The 19253-nt window shown below is 42.0% G+C and overlaps 1 protein-coding gene across 4 annotated transcripts in view; it reads right to left on the reverse strand.

Moving 5' to 3' along the window:
- PEPD (peptidase D) overlaps positions 1 to 19253 on the reverse strand; it is a 220505-nt gene that overhangs the window by 184752 nt on the left and 16500 nt on the right. The gene's annotated exons all lie outside the window — the stretch shown is intronic.

A 19253-nucleotide genomic window follows, 5' to 3' on the forward strand; every position in this document is an offset into this window, starting at 1 on the left:
TTAAACATAACTCGAATTCTAGTCCCTTTCTATACCTAACATTTTATAGTTCTTTTACCTCTGAGGACTTTGCATATTCCCCATTCATTAGCAAGGTTTCTTTCCCCCTAATTCCTCAAATATTTAAGTATTTAAATATTCCAACAAAGTTGGGAATAAATTTAACTCTCATAATTTTGGCTCTATTTAACAGTTAAACCCTAACCCTAAGTTAACCCAGTTAACTTATGGTCACTGTTGTTTAATGCTCCACTGCAGTGCCTCCAAATCATCATTTATGTCCTGCTGCATTGTTCAAAACAAAGCTGAGAATTGTTCCTGATGATGTGCAGATCCTCAGTCTAGTATACTAGCTCTTCTATTTTTGCTAACTTCTTTTTGTCCTTTGATCAGTAAATTAAATTGCTGATAATTCAATCCTAAGGTATTCGCTCACTTACTGACAAACTTTCTTTTGAAGAGTGAGCTTCTCTTTCCTCTCTCTAATCTTTTCTAAAATCATCAATATCCATCAATACTTAGTTCACTTTTTTCTGTTCGATTTATTGTAGCAAAATGAACTCACTGAAATGGGTCATATATTAAATGCCCCCACACTCATTGGTTGGATTTAATTATTTCAGAACAAATTTTCAGAATTATATGCCACAGCTGCATTGTCTCCTGCTTCACTGCATTTAGACTCTGCTTGGTGTGAGGACTTGGCTCCTCTCTGGAATGTTTAAGGGTCTACCTTACTTACTTCTCCTTTCTCTGCCTTACTTCTCCCTTCTAGCTATTCTAAACTCCACACTGAAGAGTGAAGTGTCCTCCCCCCACCCCAAAATCAAGGCTCCAAACAGACTATATGTGAGGAACTCTCCTCTTTTTGTGGCGTGAACAGTTACGATGGCCAGAGGTAGGACATTTGCCTGCTCATAACATGCTCAAATGCAGGAGGTTATCCAGGAGAAGATCCTCTGGGCTGACACTGGAAGTTCTTTCATTCTTTCTGCTTCTGTTACAAAGAGTTGCGTGGATTTGCGAAAGAATTTAGTCCTCTCAATCTAGAGGACGAGGGCATGCCCAACATCCAATGAATAAAGCCACCATTCTTCTGAGTTCTTGTGATACTTCAGGAAGAAGACTGGCTGGAAAATAGCCTGATTTCGATGAAACTGCAAAACCACCTTTGGCAGGAAAGGGGGGGGGCGGGAGGATGGGGCACAGTTGGTCTTTGTCCTTGAAGAACATCATGGAGGTGGTAAGTGCCTTGATTTCAGAGATCCTTCTGGCTGAGGTGATCTCAACCAGGAAGGCAACCTTCCAAGAGAGATGCAGTAGAGGGTACAATGCTAATCATTTGAAGGGAGGACAAATGAGCCTTGACAGAACCAGGTTTAAGTCCCACACAGGGGTGTGCACAGGGGGCATCAGGGGTACACGCACCCCCAATAATCATCTCCGCAATTTCTGGCAGCTTCTGTTCCAGCCCCCGATCAGTGATTCCCTGCCTCAAGACCATCCTTCCCCCTTTCTGCCAGTGTGGGAGTCGGGCTGAGCGCAGCTGAAGAGACATGGCTGGGAAAGGCACTGCAGCTAGTGCTCTCATTGAACCCCACTAGATGGCGCCCTGAGCAGGGAAGCTGGGCTTGCCACAGAGTACTGTGAAAGGAGTAGCCTGTGTTACAACTTTAGGGTTTTTGTGGGGGAAGGCAGATTAGCATTGCATGTTGCTAATGCTGTTGCAAGCTTTGAAAAGCATTTTGGGGAGGGTTAAATATGTAAGTAAAAAATAAAAAAAAATTTTGCAGGCTGCAAAAGGCTAAAAAAAAAAAAAGAAGCAAAAACAAATTCATTTAACATTGCAGCTAGCAAGCTTAGTTTAACAATAAGACACTGGCTCCAGTCCAAGGTCACAGCGCTAGACGAAAAGTTTATCTCTCAGTCAGCCACAGCCAGCCATAAGAAAACCAGGGCTGCAAAAATAAAAAACACCCAGGCAAAACAACAAGGGGGGAGCAGAGCTTTGAATCCCTAAAGCCGTTGTGTTTTGGGAAAGTGAAGAAAACCACAGAAAGCCGATTTGGACTGGCACAAAAAGCACCAGGAACAGAGGTCGAAAAATAAAACACCCCCAAAGAAACTGAGGACTTAAAACCCTCCTAAAAGCTGGAGTAATTCAGAGATCACAGCGAACCCTAAACAACCTGTGCGCACAAAACAGAACTCCCGTCCACCCTTCCCCCTCTTCTTCTTATGTTACACCCAGGCCTGGCCAGCCTCGGGTAGTGCATGTGTAAGTATAAAAGTGGGTTAGGGCTTAGGGCACTAACGCTTTTTTCCTTCCTCTGAGTGATGTGGAAAATGCCGCCCCGCCCCCAGCACTCTCCGATATTATTTTATCAATAAAGCTTTAAAACTTAGACACTTGGTGTGTTCCATCATCTCCTCCCTTAACCATCCTGTGGCCTCAACCTAATCACCTGACACCTCAGGCAAACTGGTAACAAAAAATCTGTCACACCTGCTGAGCCCCATCCCTTCCTCGCCCACAGCCTTCAGTAAGTGTTTAGAATCTGGGACAATGGGGAAGCAGCAGGGGCTGGGGTGATGGGTGGGGAGCCGGAGGAGGAGTCAGGAGGGTGGAGGAGGCAGCAGGGCCCGAGGACATTGGGTGTGTGTGTGTGGGGGATGTTTAAAGTGCGCCCCCCAAATAATCACATTTAAAACCCTGCGCATGCCCCTGGTCCCAAGAGTCAAAGGAGGGGGGGAAATCGGCTCACGGACCCAAGGATAAAGTCCCTGCAGTACCGTAAGAAAACAGACTGTCATCTCAAGAGAGCACTGACCTGACATTCACCACTGGGTGGAATACCAAAATTGCTGTTAAATGTAACTTGATAGACATGAGAGTCAGACCTTGCCGTTTTAGATGAACTACTTGCTCTAAAATAGACCAAAGGGAAGACCAAATTGGAGAGAGGCCTTGTTGGTAAGCCCATATTGAGAAGCACTTCCATTTGGCCAGGTAGGTCGCCCTAGTGGATGGCTTCCTACTACCTTGGAAGACCTGCCAAACTTGTTCCAAACAGGCCTGCTTCTTTGGATTCACCCATGTAACATCCATGCAGTTAGTTGAAGGGAGCTGAGGTTCAGGTGGAGTAACCAACTGTGGTCTTGTGAAATCAGGTTCAGACAAAGTGCAAGCGGGGTTACTATTGATAAATCTATTAGCGTGCTGAACCAGTGTTGGCATGGCCACGCTGGGGCTATAAGAATAACTCTCGCCTTGTCCCATTTGATTTTCAGCAAAATGCACAGAACAGGAGCAGGACGGCATCGGAGAGGGAGCCTGTGCTGTGCCCACACAGTGAGCAAAATTGATGGCATTTCCTGTTCTGTTTGGCCGTGAACTGGTCTACCTGGGGAGACCCCTACCTTTGGGAGATGAACCTGATGACCTCCAGGTGAAGGGATCATTCAAGAACAAATGGATAGAAACTGGTCATTGGGAAGTTTAGACTTGAAATTAGACGAAGGTTTCTAACCATCAGAGGAGTAAAGCTTTGGAATGGCCTTCCAAGGGAAGCAGTGGCGGCAAAAGACCTATCTGGCTTTAAGATTAGACTCAATAAGTTTATGGAGGAGATGGTATGATGGGATAACATGATTTTGGCAATTAATTGATCTTTAAATATTCATTGTAAATAGGCCCAATGGCCTGTGATGGGATGTTAGATGGGGTGGGATCTGAGTTACTACAGAAAATTCTTTCCTGGGTATCTGGCTGCTGAATCTTGCCCATATGCTCAGGGTTTAGCTGATCGCTATATTTGGGGTCGGGAAAGAATTTTCCTCCAGGGCAGATTGGAAGAGGCCCTGGAGGTTTTTCGCCTTCCTCCGTAGCATGGGGCATGGGTCACTTGCTGGAGGATTCTCTGCTCCTTGAAGTCTTTAAACCACGATTTGAGGACTTCAATAGCTCAGACATAGGTGAGAGGTTTTTCACAGGAGCGGGTCGGTGAGATTCTGTGGCCTGCATTGTGCAGGAGGTCAGACTAGATAATCATAATGGTCCCTTCTGACCTTAATATCTATGAATCTATGAATTCATGGTGAGAAGAAAAGGATCTGCCGAGGTAATCCGCCAGCGTATTCCTCAAGATTGATGGAGTGCTTCACACAGAAGTCCTATAGATGGATGGCTTTCTGAACAGGGCAGAGGATCAAGCTCCTCCCTACTTGTTGATATAGAACATGGCGACGGTATTGTCCATCATAACCTGCATCACTATGCCTCGGATCTGAGGAAGGAAAAGTTGGCAGGCTAAGCGAAGCGCCCTGAGTTCCCCGATGTTTATATGCAGGGAGAGTTCTTCTTGGGAACACAGGCCCTGAGGTTGCTGAGGTAGGCTTGCCAACCTAGGTCTGATGCATCCAACACTAGGGACACTGACAGCTGGGGAGTGATAAAGGGGACTCACATCATTACCAACCTTGAGTCCTTCCACCAGGCGAGGGAGGCAAGGACCAGAGATGGAACAGTGACCACTGCATCCAAGTAGTGTCTGTTTGGGAAGTAAACTGAAAATAGCCACATCTACAGGGGCCTGAGGCACAGCCTGGCATGCTGGACCATGTAAATGCATGCAGCCATGTGCCCCAGGAGCTTGAGGCAAACTCGGGCTTTCATAATTGGATGGACCATGACCTTAGATAACAGGTCTGATATAGTCTGGAATCAAGCCTCTGGGAGGAAGACTGGCTTTGATCAAGTTGAGCACTGCCCCGGTAAATTCTATTCTCTGAACTGGAATAAGAGTTGACTTTTACTTGTTTAATCAACAGGCCCAGCGCTTGGAAGGTGGCTTGGACCATGATGATGATGTTCTTTACTTCAGCCTCTAAACAACCCTTGAACAGCCAGTCAACTAGGTACAGGTAGGTACAAGGTAGACCTGAATGCCTCACCATCTGAGGAAGGCAGCTACCGCCACCATGCCCTTCATGAACACCTGTGGGGGCTGTGGACAGGCTGAAAGGAAGAGCTTATAGGTAGAGAGTTTGGTTTACAATAAACCTGAGAAATCTCCGGTGGCCACAGAAGATAGAAATGTGAAAGTCAGCATCCTTCAAGTTGAGGGCAGCATACAGTCCCCTGAATCCAGGGAGGTAATGACAAAGGTTCAGGATGGATTTTAGGATTGGGAAATATTGGGAGTAAAATCCTTTCCCCTGAGTCTTGAGGAACCTCCTCCACGGTCCCCATCTGTAGGAGGGTTTGCAGCTCCTGGGTGAGGAGTTGCTTGTGGGAAGCGTCCCTGAGGAGGGACAATGCTGGGGGTGATAGGGAGGGGCGCATGAAAACTGGAGGATATAGCTGACCACCACTGTATTTAGCACCCAGTGGTCCGATCTTATGTACAACCACACCAGGCTGAAGTGGGACAGTTGGTCCAAAAATAAAGGGGAGGGAGGATCTGAGGAGGGAACTGGCACTTTCAACAGGCCTGCTTGGGTCCACCAGAGTACTTATGCAACCCCAGCTGGGGGGCTGAGCTGGATGGAAGTGGTTGACATCACTTGTAACCTCTCCCTTTTCTTAGAGCTGGAGCCGAGAAGAGTGGTGGCTGTTGGGGCCTGAAATGCTTTGTCGAAGTAGACTGAGCATAGAGGCCCAGAAATCTGAAGATGGACCTTGAGTGCTTCAGGCTGTGCAGTCTCGTGTCTGTCTGCTCTGAAAATAGGAAAGAGTCTTCGAAAGGGAGGTTCTGGATTGACTGCTGGACGTCATGAGGGAGACCCGATGACTGAAACCAAGAGCATCACCTCATGGTGACAGAGGAGGCCATTATCCTAGCTGCTGCATTGGCTGCGTCTAGTGCCACCTTGAGTGAGGGCCTGGCAACATCCTTACCCTCCTCTAAGGCGGCAGAGAATTCCTGCATTGAGTCCTGAGGCAGACAGTCTTTGAACTTGGACAAGGAGTCTGACAGATTGTAGTCTTGCTAGTTTGCGATACGAAGCTGTAGATTACCTGTTGAATAAACTTTCCTCCCAACGATTCCATTTTTTGCATCTTTTTGTTTTGGGGGGGCGGTGGGGGGACGACGACACATGTCTGTCCCTGGTCATTGGCTGACAACACAACAAGGGACCCTGGAAGGGGGTGGGAGTATAGGTACTCATACCCACAGGTTGGCACATAATATTTCTTTTCAACCCTCTTTGAGATGGGGAGACAGAGAAGGAGTTTGCCACAGGGCCTTGACCAGACCCATTACTGCCTCATTAATGAGTAAGGCCACTTTGGAAGGAACAACTGAAGCCAAGATGTTGATAAGACTGTGGGATGATTCCTTAAGCTCCTCGAGCTCTAGCCCCAGATTAGCTGCTATCCGCTTCAGAAGGTCCTGATGGGCCCTGATGTCATCCTGCAGAAGTGATTTACTCAGCCCAGAGACGGCCTCATCTGGGGGGGGGAGGAGGGGCTTCTTCCTCAGCCTCAATAATGCCCATGGGAGCCACATCCTGAACACCAGTACTGGGTCAGTACTGAAGTTAGGGTCTGGTACCAAGTGTGGAGGAGTGGTAGCCTGCCTTTTAGAAGGCGCCAAGTACGATCGGTGGGAAGGGGGGACTACAATGGGGAAACCACCATGGGTTGCAGTACAACTACTGCATAGGCCATTGTCCACTTGGCCAGGCACGGGTGGGAGGTCCCATACCAAGGTCTGGTGGTGCATAGGATGGGTACTGGTGGTGGCCCTTATGCTGGATGTAGGGTTCCACCTTGGACTCAGATGAAGAGTACCCCCAAGGTGACCACGGTGGAGTGGTACTCCTCTCTGTCTCCATTCAGTGCTGGGGGTCCAGAGACCAGTGGCTGGAGATGGTCACGAAGAGAATATCAGGGACAGCTTGGTCCTGGAGGATCTGGTGCCAGGAAGGACCTCAGAGCCCCATGCTCCCTCCTGCTCAAGACTGTTGGTGCCAGCAGCTGTCACATCGGAGTTGGTGGAACCAGGAGTGTCATTAAGTCCCTGCCACTGTAAAGGCCTCTGGAGTTGATGGTACCCTCAATCTGCTGGTGCTGCAGTAGCTTCAGGGCTTCGGCAGAGGGTCCCACGCCAGACTCAATGCTCTGGGTGGAGTTGACGGTGCTGCTGTGGGACTGTGGGTGGAAGAGTAGCCTGGTGCAGGTTGCACTTCACTGCCTTCACCAGGTCTGTCCTCCTCCTGCATGGGTGAGAGCCCTCTGTCAGCGCACTGCTTTTTGTGCTTCTTCCTTCGCACTGAAGATAGGCAATGGTGGTGGGAAGTGTGCAGAGTACTTGGTGCAGAATCAGATCAGCTTGGCTCTGAGGCTAGTCCAAGAGCAGCTTCCATTATGATAGCTTTCAGTCTTATCTCTCTATTCTTTTTTGTGCAGGCTTTAAAGTCCCAACAAATCTGACACCAGTCTCTCATGTGAGTTTCTCCCAAACATTTCAGACAACTGGAGTGTGGGTCACTCACGGGCACAGATTTGCCACACACAGCGCAAGGTTTGAACCTTGGGGATCAGGGCATGCCCAGCCCAAAGGGAAAAGAGAGCCCTGGGACGAGAGGAGAGAGGGCATTCTATTTAATACATTCTATTTACATTCTATTTTCTATTTATATACACACACTAAACTATATTTGAAACTAGCAAACTAGGAAACAGAATACATGAAAAGAAGCCTTGCTAAAGCAAGAGGAGCTGTTCCATCAGCCATCATGGGCAGGACGAAGGAATTGAGAGGGTGCCCCCATGCCGGCGCATACGCACATGGCACCAGAGGGTGCTAAAGCCGGCCCAACAGATACTACTAAGGGAAAAATCTCCAGCAATGGTGCATGAGGCACACACACATCTAACATGGAATGGACAGGAGCAAGCACTCAAAGAAGAACTTATATTTTGTAATGAAAGCTCAGATTCTCATTCAATCTCTTTATTTCAGCAGCTGGGACTTTAAAACACAACAAATATCACAGGTTTCACCAAAAAAAAACAAAAAACAAAAACCCACATTGTTCCATGCGGAGGCTTGTGTATCGGCTGTGTAAATACTGCAGGATAAGGCACAAGGTGTTTGTAATGCTCATAGCATCAGTATACAACTGAGCGGGGTGCATGCTTATCGTCCTATGGGTCCATGCAGGTAACCCAGGCTTACGAAAAAAGGCATGAAAAAGGCTTGATTTGTTTGCCGTTGACTTCAGGGACGGAGGGAGGGAGGTAAGTGCATCATGAGAGGCAAATGCCATGTTCCCATAATTACTTGCGCCAATGTTTTGGTCCCATAAGGCATTGTAAGCCCAACCCAAAATTCCACTCAGGTATGTGCACTGTGAGACTGCTACCCATAGTGCAGTGCTCTGTGCGTCAATGCAAGCCCTGCTAGTGAGTATGCACTCTGCCAACACAATGAACATAGCGTGGACACACAAAATTGACTTGCTTAAATTGGAGGCTCGATGTCAGCTTACTTGAAGTTGACATAACTTTGCAGTGTAGACATGGCCTAAGGGGAAGAAAGGTGATGAGAAGCAGGGTTTTTGTGGTAAGGGAATTGGATACAAGTCATATCAGATCCTAAATTACAAGAAAGTACTTTTTTTTTTAAAGTCTCACCCAATTTCGATCCCAGACAGCTCACTCACAAGAACTATCATCAGAAGAGTGAGTAGAGAGAGCCAGCATTAGAAACTTGCTAGAATTCTAGCTGATAGTATACGGAATGACCAGACATTCATTAAATTTCAAGTTTTACTCGCTTCTGTATTTCTCATTCAGCCCAACTAAATTCATAATTGTATGTGGTGTAGCATTTAAATCAGTGGAATAGGAATCAGTAACCCAGAGCTAAAGTCTGGCCTCATCCCATGATCCCTTGAAGTAGACATAACCTCTCTCCATTTTTCCATTAGTTGAATAGATCTAACAGTATATCTACAAATATACCACTAGATCTTGTTTATTGTTTCAGTTATTTTAAATAGTTGTATGCTGGACATATCAAAATATCACAAATTTATCTTCGCAGCTTTACTAACTGTGCTCTGTTTTCTATCTTGAAACCCAATAAAACCTTGATTTCATTGATTAAAACTATTTTAAAGTTACACTTGACTACATTACACAATAATTCAAAACAATTTCAAATTTTAAGAGATTTAAGATTTTGATACTATCTTGCATGACCTTCTCATAAACAAAGTAGGGAAATACAACCTAGATGGAGTTACTATAAGGTGGGTGCATAACTGGTTGGAAAACAGTTCCCAGAGAGTAGTTATCAGTAGTTCACAGTCAAGCTGGAAGGGCATATCAAGGGGGGGTCCAGTTCTGTTCATTATCGTCATCAATTATTTAAATAATGGCATAGAGAGTACACTTAAGTTTGAGGAAGATACCAAGCTGGGAGGAGCCTCTGATATAAGCAAGTGCTTTGGAGGATAGGATTAAAATTCAAAATGATCTGGACAAACTGGAGAAATGGTTTGAAGTAAACAGGATGAAATTCAATAAGGACAAATGCAAAGTACTTCACTTAGGAAGAAACAATCAGTTTCACACATAGAAAAATGCACATGACTGCCCAGGAAGGGGTACTGCAGAAAGGGATCTGGGGGTCATAGTTAGGGCCCTACCAAATTTATGGCCACGAAAAACCCATCATGGACTGTGAAATCTGCTCTCCCCCATGAAATCTGATCTTTTGTGTGCTTTTACACTATACTATACAGATTTCACAGAGGAGATCAGCCTTTCTCTAACTGGGGTTCCTGACCCAAAAGGGAGTTGTGGGGTGGGGGGAAACCACCTGCATGCTATTAATGCTAGGTTATTTTAGGAGGGTTGTGGTATTGTCACCCTTACTTCTACATTGCTTTCAGATCTGGGTGGCTGGAGAGCCAGGCACCCAGCTCTGAAGGCAGACCCCGCCAGCAGCAGCGCATCGCATCGCATCGCAGCAATAAGGGTAGCAATACCATACCAGGCCATTCTTACTTCTGCGCTGCTGCTTGCAGCAGCGCTGCCTTCAGGGCTGGGCTCCTGGCCTGCAGCCACTGCTCTCCAGCTGCCCAGCTCTGCAGGCAGCGCCATTGCCAGCAGCAGTGCAGAAGTATGGGTAGCTGTACCGTGACGCCCACTCCCCACCGCAAACAAACTCCTTTATGAGTCAGGACCCCTAAAAGTACAACTCCGTGAAATTTCAGATTTAAATAGCTGACTTCATTACGTTTAAGATTTTTAAAATCCTATGACCGTGAAATTGACCAAAATGGACCGTAAATTTGGTAGGGCCCTAGTCATAGTGAATCACAAGCTAATATGAGTCAAGAGTGTAACATTGTTGAAAAAAAAAGCAAATATCATTCTGGGATGTATTAGCAGGAGTGTTGTAAAGCAAGACAAGAAGGAATTCTTCTGCTCTGTTCCATCCTGATAAGGTCTCAGCCCAAGTACTGTGTCCAGTTCAGGGAGCCACATTTTGGGAAAGATGTGAACAAATTGGAGAAATTCCAGAGGAGAGCAACAAAAATGATTAAAGGTCTAGAAAACATGACCTATGAGGAAATATTGGAAAAAATGGGTTTGTTTAATCTGGAGAAGAGAAGACTTTGGGGGGGGGGGGGGACATGATAACAGTTTTCAAGTACATAAAAGGTTGTTACAAGGAATAGGGAGAAAAACTGTTCTCCTTAACATTTGAGGATAGGACAAGAAGCAATGGGCTTAAATAGCAGAAAGGGAGGTTTAGGTTGGATATTAGGAAAAACGTCCTGTCAGGGTAGTTAAGCACAGGAATAAATTGCCTAGGAAGGTTGTGGAATCTCCATCATGGGAGATTTTTAAGAGCAGGTTAGACAAACACCTGTCAGGGATGGTCTAGATAATACTTAGTCCTGCCATGAGTGCAGGGGACTGGACTAGAAGACCTCGGGAGATCTGTTCCAGTCCTATGATTCTATAAAGATTTGATATTACCATAAGAACTCCATTAAACTTTTCATTTTACTTTAAAGTACTTTATGGCAAGAGTATAATAATGCAAACATGATGAAATAGTGTTTTAGTTTTCAGAACTCGAGTCAAGAAAGTTATATATAATAAAATGCATTCAAATTACAAGTGATGAATGCTAAATTAAAGTTGTGAGCAGAAGTTATGAGATGACAACTATTGCTGAATGAAATGCATGTTCAAAAAATATGAAAAATGATCATTTTTCTGGTTGAAAAAAATTGTTTACATCTATTAAGATATCTTTCAGCTACCAAAAGTTGAAGAAACATAGTCTGGAGTCAATTTCAAATCTTTTCTGCCTAAACAGAGGCTTAATTTAAAAAACTGGAAAGTCATAAGTTCCTTTTGTGACATTTAAAATTTTATTTTTAAAAAAGGGCAGAGATAAAAAAAAGTTGGAAGAGTAGTTAATTTGTCAAGGTTTTTTAATGCTAATTACTGAAAAGTCATTTAAATGTCACCTTGTCCGCAAAGTATGCCTGGGCACCCTACAATAAAAGTCAGCTATAAAAGTAGCTCATCAGCAGGCTGAATTAAAGAAATCTTAAATCTGCTATTACAGACAGAGAAGAGAGTTTGTAATTACCCACATTTTTCTTTCTTAATATGTTAATACTATCATCATCATGGATACCATTTAGCAATGCATGAACACTCACTTGTTATTGTCTAAATATTATTTTAGTAATATTGTGACTCTCTTTTGTAACTCAAATCAAGATTCATCTGTACATGCATCTTCAATACAGACTCATGGCCATTATTTTTCCTCATTCCACATAAACAACAGCCACTGAGGGAACTGGGTACAACAGCATATCCTGGACAGGATGGCAGCTATAATATAGTATATCTTGCAAACGAGAAGAGTTAGTGTGTTTAGCCACAAGTATAGTTGGAAATATAGTATATTTCCTCATATAGTTGGAATATTTATTCCAATGGTGGCTCTGTAGACATTGTTGGCTGTAAAACATGCACAACTCCCACTGACATTTGTAGGAAATGCTCCAGCAAATACAAATATAGTATGGCATAAGAACCAAGGCTACCTTTGAACCTAGAAAGACAGTTCACACAGAGAACAAGGAGATGAATGAATACTGAAAAGCTAACTCTGCACAGAGCATTTATTTTATTTTGTTATGGTATATTATTAAGAGAGAGAATATATTTTCCTAAAGAGGGGTTAAACATAATGTTAACCTTCTGCACTCTTATTAAAATGTAACAGCCATCTACGGTTTGCATCACTACACAATATTGTATTAGTCTGCTGAAGCCCATAGATTCTGCAATGTCTAAGTAAAATGCCATTCAGTTACGAAGTGGTGCAACAGACTCAATGTGGACTTTCTTGCTTTTGTCAGTTTGTCCTATGTTATTTTCACATAATTAGACTTGCAATAGGATTTCTATGGAATGATAACACTGACAGTTTACTTTCACCTTCATGGTATGCTCTCTTTTGCCTTAAGCTAACTCCCAAACTCACTCAGCTGCATTCAACACTTCCTCCTAGTTATGTTCTCTTTTATTCAGCTTGTTTAACTATGCAGATGGATGAGAAACATCAGAATCCTAACAAACATTTTAGTTTTTATGTTTATTTTTCCAGTATAGGAAGAATCAATCCAACATTTTTGGAAAGTATAATTTAAAGGTCAAAGAGACTTGATGTGAGAAAGTAAATTTACATCTAAATTATATATGACTAACATGTACTATAACTAATCATTACACTGTTTGATGGTTACGCAGAAACCTATGGTGTCTTTTACACCATGGTTTGTTTGTACATTGCAATTACGCGGAAAGGCCTTACCTCACTGCTACATCCCAAAAGAAAGCAAGAATTATAAACACTATGTATTAAAGCAAACTCAAAATAATAGATAATGGGTCTCCTGTGAAAGGAAGACACTACATTAATATAATGCTGCATAGACAACAATGAAGTATTCCAGGCTATCTGACCACCTGCATGCTATTAATTCATATATAAAAGGGTCGAATAAGTCTCACCTGCAATTTCCAATAGCTGAAGTCTGCCTTCAGTTAAAAATACCATTGTAATTAATTCAATTTACTTTTAAAAGGATCAGTAATATCTTCTAAATGAAAGTCAGTAACCATTTTGAGATTCTATTAGAATGTCAGGGAGAAAGACAATAAGTTCTGAAAGGAGACAAGACATGCCATACTAAAGAGTGTTTAATACGATTAAAATGCAGACCCATATGCCTTGTCCATTTACTTACTGTGCGTTAGCCTTGGGCTCCAAGCCCCTTGTAATAATGTAGCTAGATAACGTATACAATATAAATAAGATTTAACATAGCTGGAAAAAAAACCCAAAGTAGATGAATATGAAAGAGGCTACATAGTAAAACAAAGTCTAAAGGGACTGGGCTATGCAAGATGCTTCTCGGCTTAAAGAAATCCAAGAACAGTACCTTAGAAGATCCTGCACCTATTATGTTTTCGATTACATGAGAAGTTATGGAAGCTCTTATCCCTTTAATGAGAACAAGGGAATTCTGAAAGCTTTGAGAGAGTAGAGCTAAAGCCAGCAGGCTATACAGTCAAGAGTATATAAATATTTCCTTCCTTAAAGCATAAACATGACAATATCACTTCCTCCATTCCAAATTAACTTTCAAGTTCAGAGCAACAAATTTAACTCACTGGACTCTAGTTAAAAGAGTATATGAATATGTGCGTCTACTAAACGTATCTTTATGCAGCACAGCGATTCGCCCAGTCACTAGAAAGTCACTAAACAAAACAGGTCACACAGTAATCCCTCTTCCTACCTTTCAAAATTCAACCATATAGAAGTGGAGTAAGAGATTAGATGCAAGAGGGACATTTTAATGCTGTCAAGAAACTCACCCTTCATTACAATAGCATCAGGTTAACAGATGGCGAAGCGTTAACAAAACAAGAGGTTGTCAAGAACTGCTAGAAGGAACACAGGAGGCTTTACAAGGCACCAACAGATGTTCCTGGCTCTGTCAAAAATAAGACACTCACCTATGTATCAAAAAAGGAATTTTATCTTTACAGAAAAGGTGAAAAAATAACTAGATATGGAATATAAAATAGCCCAAATGGGCTTGACAGTACCTGAATTGGTACCCATTTCCCAATTTCGTCTGGTTTCGGTGCCATGAGAGAAAAAAATCTCTTACATACAAGTATGCAGATTTACCCTGTTGCTTTTGATGCAGTCAAGAGTAAGATGGATTTCTGAGAAGCCATTAACCAAGCAGAATTCCAAAAGGAATTGAACTGAAGGTCAAATGTTCAACCTGATGGGTTTAATTGAAAAAAGCAAAGTAATCAAATCTGCAACTTTAGCCAAGTTTTCTTGATTACTAAAGTGGTTGAGCCCACTCATATGCAAGAGGAGATAATACAAGATGCAGGACTCCCTAAACACATAGATTACTTAAAAACAATACAATTCTATAAACAATTTCTGGGCTCTGTTAGCCTATAGTGCTCAGGGAATAAGAAATAATACATTAAAGACTCTTTCACACCTTAGACTACAATTCTGTCTGGCCCTGATAGTGACCAAACACTATAATGTAATTGTTCAGCTGGTGCAAGATAAATTGGCAGTCTCAATACTGTTCCTACTAGACTCTTCACATCACAAGAGTATCATTATCATAAATGGCACTCCTCGACTAAATATATATGAAGCCTGAACTACCCTCTCACTGCTAGAATTGCTGCCTCCACTACATGGTAGAAGTACGTTGGCAGGGTAGCCTTCAGAAGCTTGCACTGTTGTTGCCCAAATTGTGCGACTTTGAGAATAAAGGATTTTACTGAACTGAGATGGCGATCATGCAACTACACAAGTATGACACTGAAAATACTATATCTTTTAATTTCTCAGTTCCAGGATATTTATGAAAGCCAGGATCTCAGGACTGCATGTAGTTTAACAATGTTCAATTAATGCACATTAGAGATCTTTAGAAGACAGAACATTAAAAAATTATAATAGTTGAACAACAAGATTGGCACACAGGCACAATTTTGAGAAAGGTGCCATCTTAACAGTGCTACAAGCATGGTATTAAGATGCTGTTGACTTGCTTGAGCCCTGTACTTGATGTACTTTAAAAAATAGCTATACATTGAAGATATTTTCTGGATTTTATTTAGAAAAAAATTCCATCACAAAACCAAAACCACTGTTTGGACGTGTCATCTTCAGAGTGCATTGCAGCAGTCTCAAGTATTGTCAGAACACACATCTGTTATCTTCAGTTGTGCTAGTATACAAAGAAATAGCATTCTGTACTTTTATAGTTATTTTCAGAGGTTTTCAAAGACCTTTAAAAGGAGCGTGTCTCATTTTCCCCATTCATACAATAAGAAAACTAAGGCACAAAGAAGTTAAAATAACTTGCCCAAGGTCACACAGTGAGTCACTGAGTAGAGAATAAGCACAGAATTTAGACCTCCCAACCCAATGCCTTATCTATTGGCCCACGTTCTCCCTCTGACAAACAGAAGAGATTTGAGAACTTCTGATGTATAAGCAACAGGATCAGGGGGAAGGGGAGTTCAGATGTTCAAAACTCTAAAATTACAAGAGCAAAAGTGGGGACACTGTGGAATGTAGTGTCCTAACAAAATTCTACTGCACTGTTACACACACTGGATCTCACCTGCTTTTCCATTCTAGGTTTGCCTCTGTTTGTTCCATGCCTCCACAACCAACCAACCAGGCAGATTTTTCCCTGTTCATTCACCTTGTAATGTCTTCTCTCACCTTGCAATGTTCACTTCGTAAAAGTTACGGTTGTCACAGCTTGGGGCAACTGTACCTGCATTTCCCTTCAGTGGCCTAGCAAAGGATACAGCTCCCCAGCTGTTGCCTCCCTTGGATGGACACACATGAGTCATTTGAGTTTTACCAGGGTAAGTCCAGAATGCACAGCTCCCTCCCTTCACTGTGCAAAAACAATCCGCTGAAATAGGTCTGCTTGCTTTCTCTTCAGATACTGATAATAGAGTGATTGCTACAGATATAAGTTACTACACAGACTTTCTACTCAAGCCTACTTTATTCTTAATGTAAAAAATCACTATTAAGAAACCACATTTAAAAATAACAACAATAAAATAGCCTACATGCATACTAATAAGCTGACCAGATATCACTTGACTCTAGGGGTTTCTTTGTGGGTTACAAATTCATCAGAGCTTCCGCTCACAACAAGCACAGTGTCTTATGAGGCCTCAATAGGCTGACGCCATGGACCAAGGATGCTCTCTGTCTGTTTGCTGGATCAGGAAGGTGGCCCCGTATCAGTTTAAAACCCAGGCTTTTATCCCAAAGGCTTTTTTTTGGTCTTGTGGTCTCTGGAGGTGGTGCAGAATCTTTCTGGAGCACTCATGTAAAATCCCCTATGGGTATTTCTTTGACTGCAACTGACCTTCCAGATAACAGCTTTTGAATCTTTGGACAAAAACAGATGGCATGCCTGCTCAGAAGAAAAATTAGGACTTGGTGATACTGCTGAGATGTGATTAGGAGCTTATTGCACTGTACTATATATTCCTTGTAGTGTTTTTAAAGTAAATATATAAAATAAATGCTTGCTGGGTTTAAGAACATTCTCTTAGCACCAGAGGCCTGTATAATACATATGCAAGTATTTCAACTTTCTGTTGTGGTGGATTAAATCATAGCAAGATATTAAAAAAACCTTCAGTGCAAACACCATTCAATAGATTTAGTTACTTTAGGGTTAAATTCATTCTCCTCCACATCAGAATCTGAAGAAGAGAGCTTTAACATTTACTAAAGTTGCTAAATTGCATATTCAGGTATTTCTACGTGCTCTTAGAACTTGTAAATTCAGCGTATATCTGGCAAGTCTTGCTCATGCAAGTAGTTCCACCGAAGTTAGTGATGGAAAAATAATACCAAAAGTTGCAGTTACCAACGTTTTTCAATTAGAAATATATAGCAAAGAAGTTTAAACAATTAGTAGAAAAGGAAAGTCCTGTACAAATCACAATTGATTAAAAAAAATGGTAAAGAGATACTTAGAAAATGCGAGCATGTAATGTGGACTGGCAGACTTGTACGTAGCTGGCACATTAAGAGAGTCAGCCAATGAAGTTCCTGTATCACTGACAATTTTTGAGAAGTCAGAGAACTAGGAAGGTACTTGCAGATTAGAGAAAGGCAATTATCATCAAATGTGGCAAGAGCAATCCTGACAGTTATCATAATGTAAGTCAAGTGAACTACTGGAACAAAGGTATGGAAGGCAGGTGTGGAAATTACTACATTTAGGGAGAAGAATAAGCAGCATGAGGATTTACACAGAACAAATCTTGCCAGACAAATGGGATTGCTTTTGTGGATAGTCCCAAACACATTCCATTTTAGGGAGAAACTCAGAAAGCACTAACGCTGAAAGAGACTCAGGGGTGAGACAGCAAATTAGTTTGGAACGCAATTCCAAAATACACAGAAAGTGCAATTTTGGGCCACACAGAGAGAGTATTGTATTACAGAGGAGGCCACAGTCTGCATAAAGAATTGGTATGACCATACCTGAAAAAGTGCATTCAATTTGAAAAACCCACACAAAGAAGAGGAACAATGGTCACCTTTAAAGCCACTGAACATCTATCTGTTGAAAGAGCTGGGGGAGGCAACTTAGTTTGGTGAAAGTGATAAAGTGTTGTGCTCATTAGGGTGTTGGATTAACATTTGTACCATGCTATGAAAATAAAACTTTTATGTAAGTGTTACAGCACAAATATTATTTGTGAATGAAGGTAGCTACCAGTCAAGGGTAGCTTCTCCATGAAGATGTTACTTAAAATGGAATGCAAAGTTAGATTAACGTCTCCACCACTAGGCAACCCAATGATATTTCAATTTCTAAAAACATATGAAACCGTGTATAAATATTTTCTCAGTCCCCATTTAATATACATTTCTTCAATTAACATAAAGCATTAAAGAGTTAAAGTATTTTTATTTTTACTAAAAATTGTTCTTTATATGGCAAGGCAATTAAGTTATTTTGGCATGTGCGGCACATAAAGCAGCTGTTGTACAGTATGTTTCACTTTACAAAATATCTTTAATCAGCACAGTGACTAGTTCTGTCATTTATAATTAACGCAAGGAAAATGGCAGGTGCAGCATTAATTAGTAAAATTGAAGTATCTGCAAGATATGCAGTCATACTAACTTAATCCTTTCTAAGTATAAAAGCAAAACATGCTAATGGCTTTGCATCACATAATCTTGGAAATACACTAGCATTTTTTAATAATGTATTTCCATTTTTGTAACTTATGCACCCATATATTTTTCTTGACTTTATGAAATATCTTGCTCGGAAAATGTGAAGAGGAGGAACAGATACTTTTCAAAGGCAAAACATTTCTCTAAAACATCCCAGGAGAATTTGTCTCTGCTATCCAAACACCAAGAAGGAGATTGAATCAAAAGTATTATATAAAATGGCTCTCCTCAGTTGATGCCCAGAATAGATCCTTCAGCTGAGGAAGAGCCCATCTAAACACTAGGGAAACTGCTCATACTCAGTTCCGATATTATTAAAAGCCTAACTGCCATATACATAGTACTAGCATGTTAAGATTTGCAGTGGACCCATAATTCCTATAGGCACCCTCCAAACACAAGACTATCCTGTAGCTGTCATCTTGGAATTATTCCCTATGAAAAATGTTCCCTGCTCACTTTTGCAGTCATGAGATATTTGAACATATCAAAAATCAAAGTATTTCTTCAGTTCATATAATCACAGAATCATATAAATATAGGGCTGGAAGGGACCTGGGGAAATCATCAAGTCCAGCCCCCTATGCTGAGGCAGGATCAAGTAAACTTAGACAGTCCCTGACAGGTGTTTATCCAACCCGTTCTTTTAAAAAACAAACAAAAAAAATCCACCAACCTGCAGTGATGGCAATTCCACAACTTCCTTTGGAAGCCAGAGCTTAACTACACTTATCATTAGAAAGCTTTTCCGAATACGTAACCTAAATCTCCCTTGCTGCAGATTAAGTCTCTTACTTCTTGTCCTTCCTTCAGCAGACATGCAGAACAAATTGATCACTGTCCTCTTTATAACAACCCTTAACATATTTGAAGATTGTTATCAGATCCTCTCTCTCTCTCGTCTTT

The sequence above is a fragment of the Lepidochelys kempii genome, chromosome 12 (genome assembly GCF_965140285.1).
Source record: "Lepidochelys kempii isolate rLepKem1 chromosome 12, rLepKem1.hap1, whole genome shotgun sequence".
NCBI classification, from domain to species: domain Eukaryota; kingdom Metazoa; phylum Chordata; order Testudines; family Cheloniidae; genus Lepidochelys; species Lepidochelys kempii.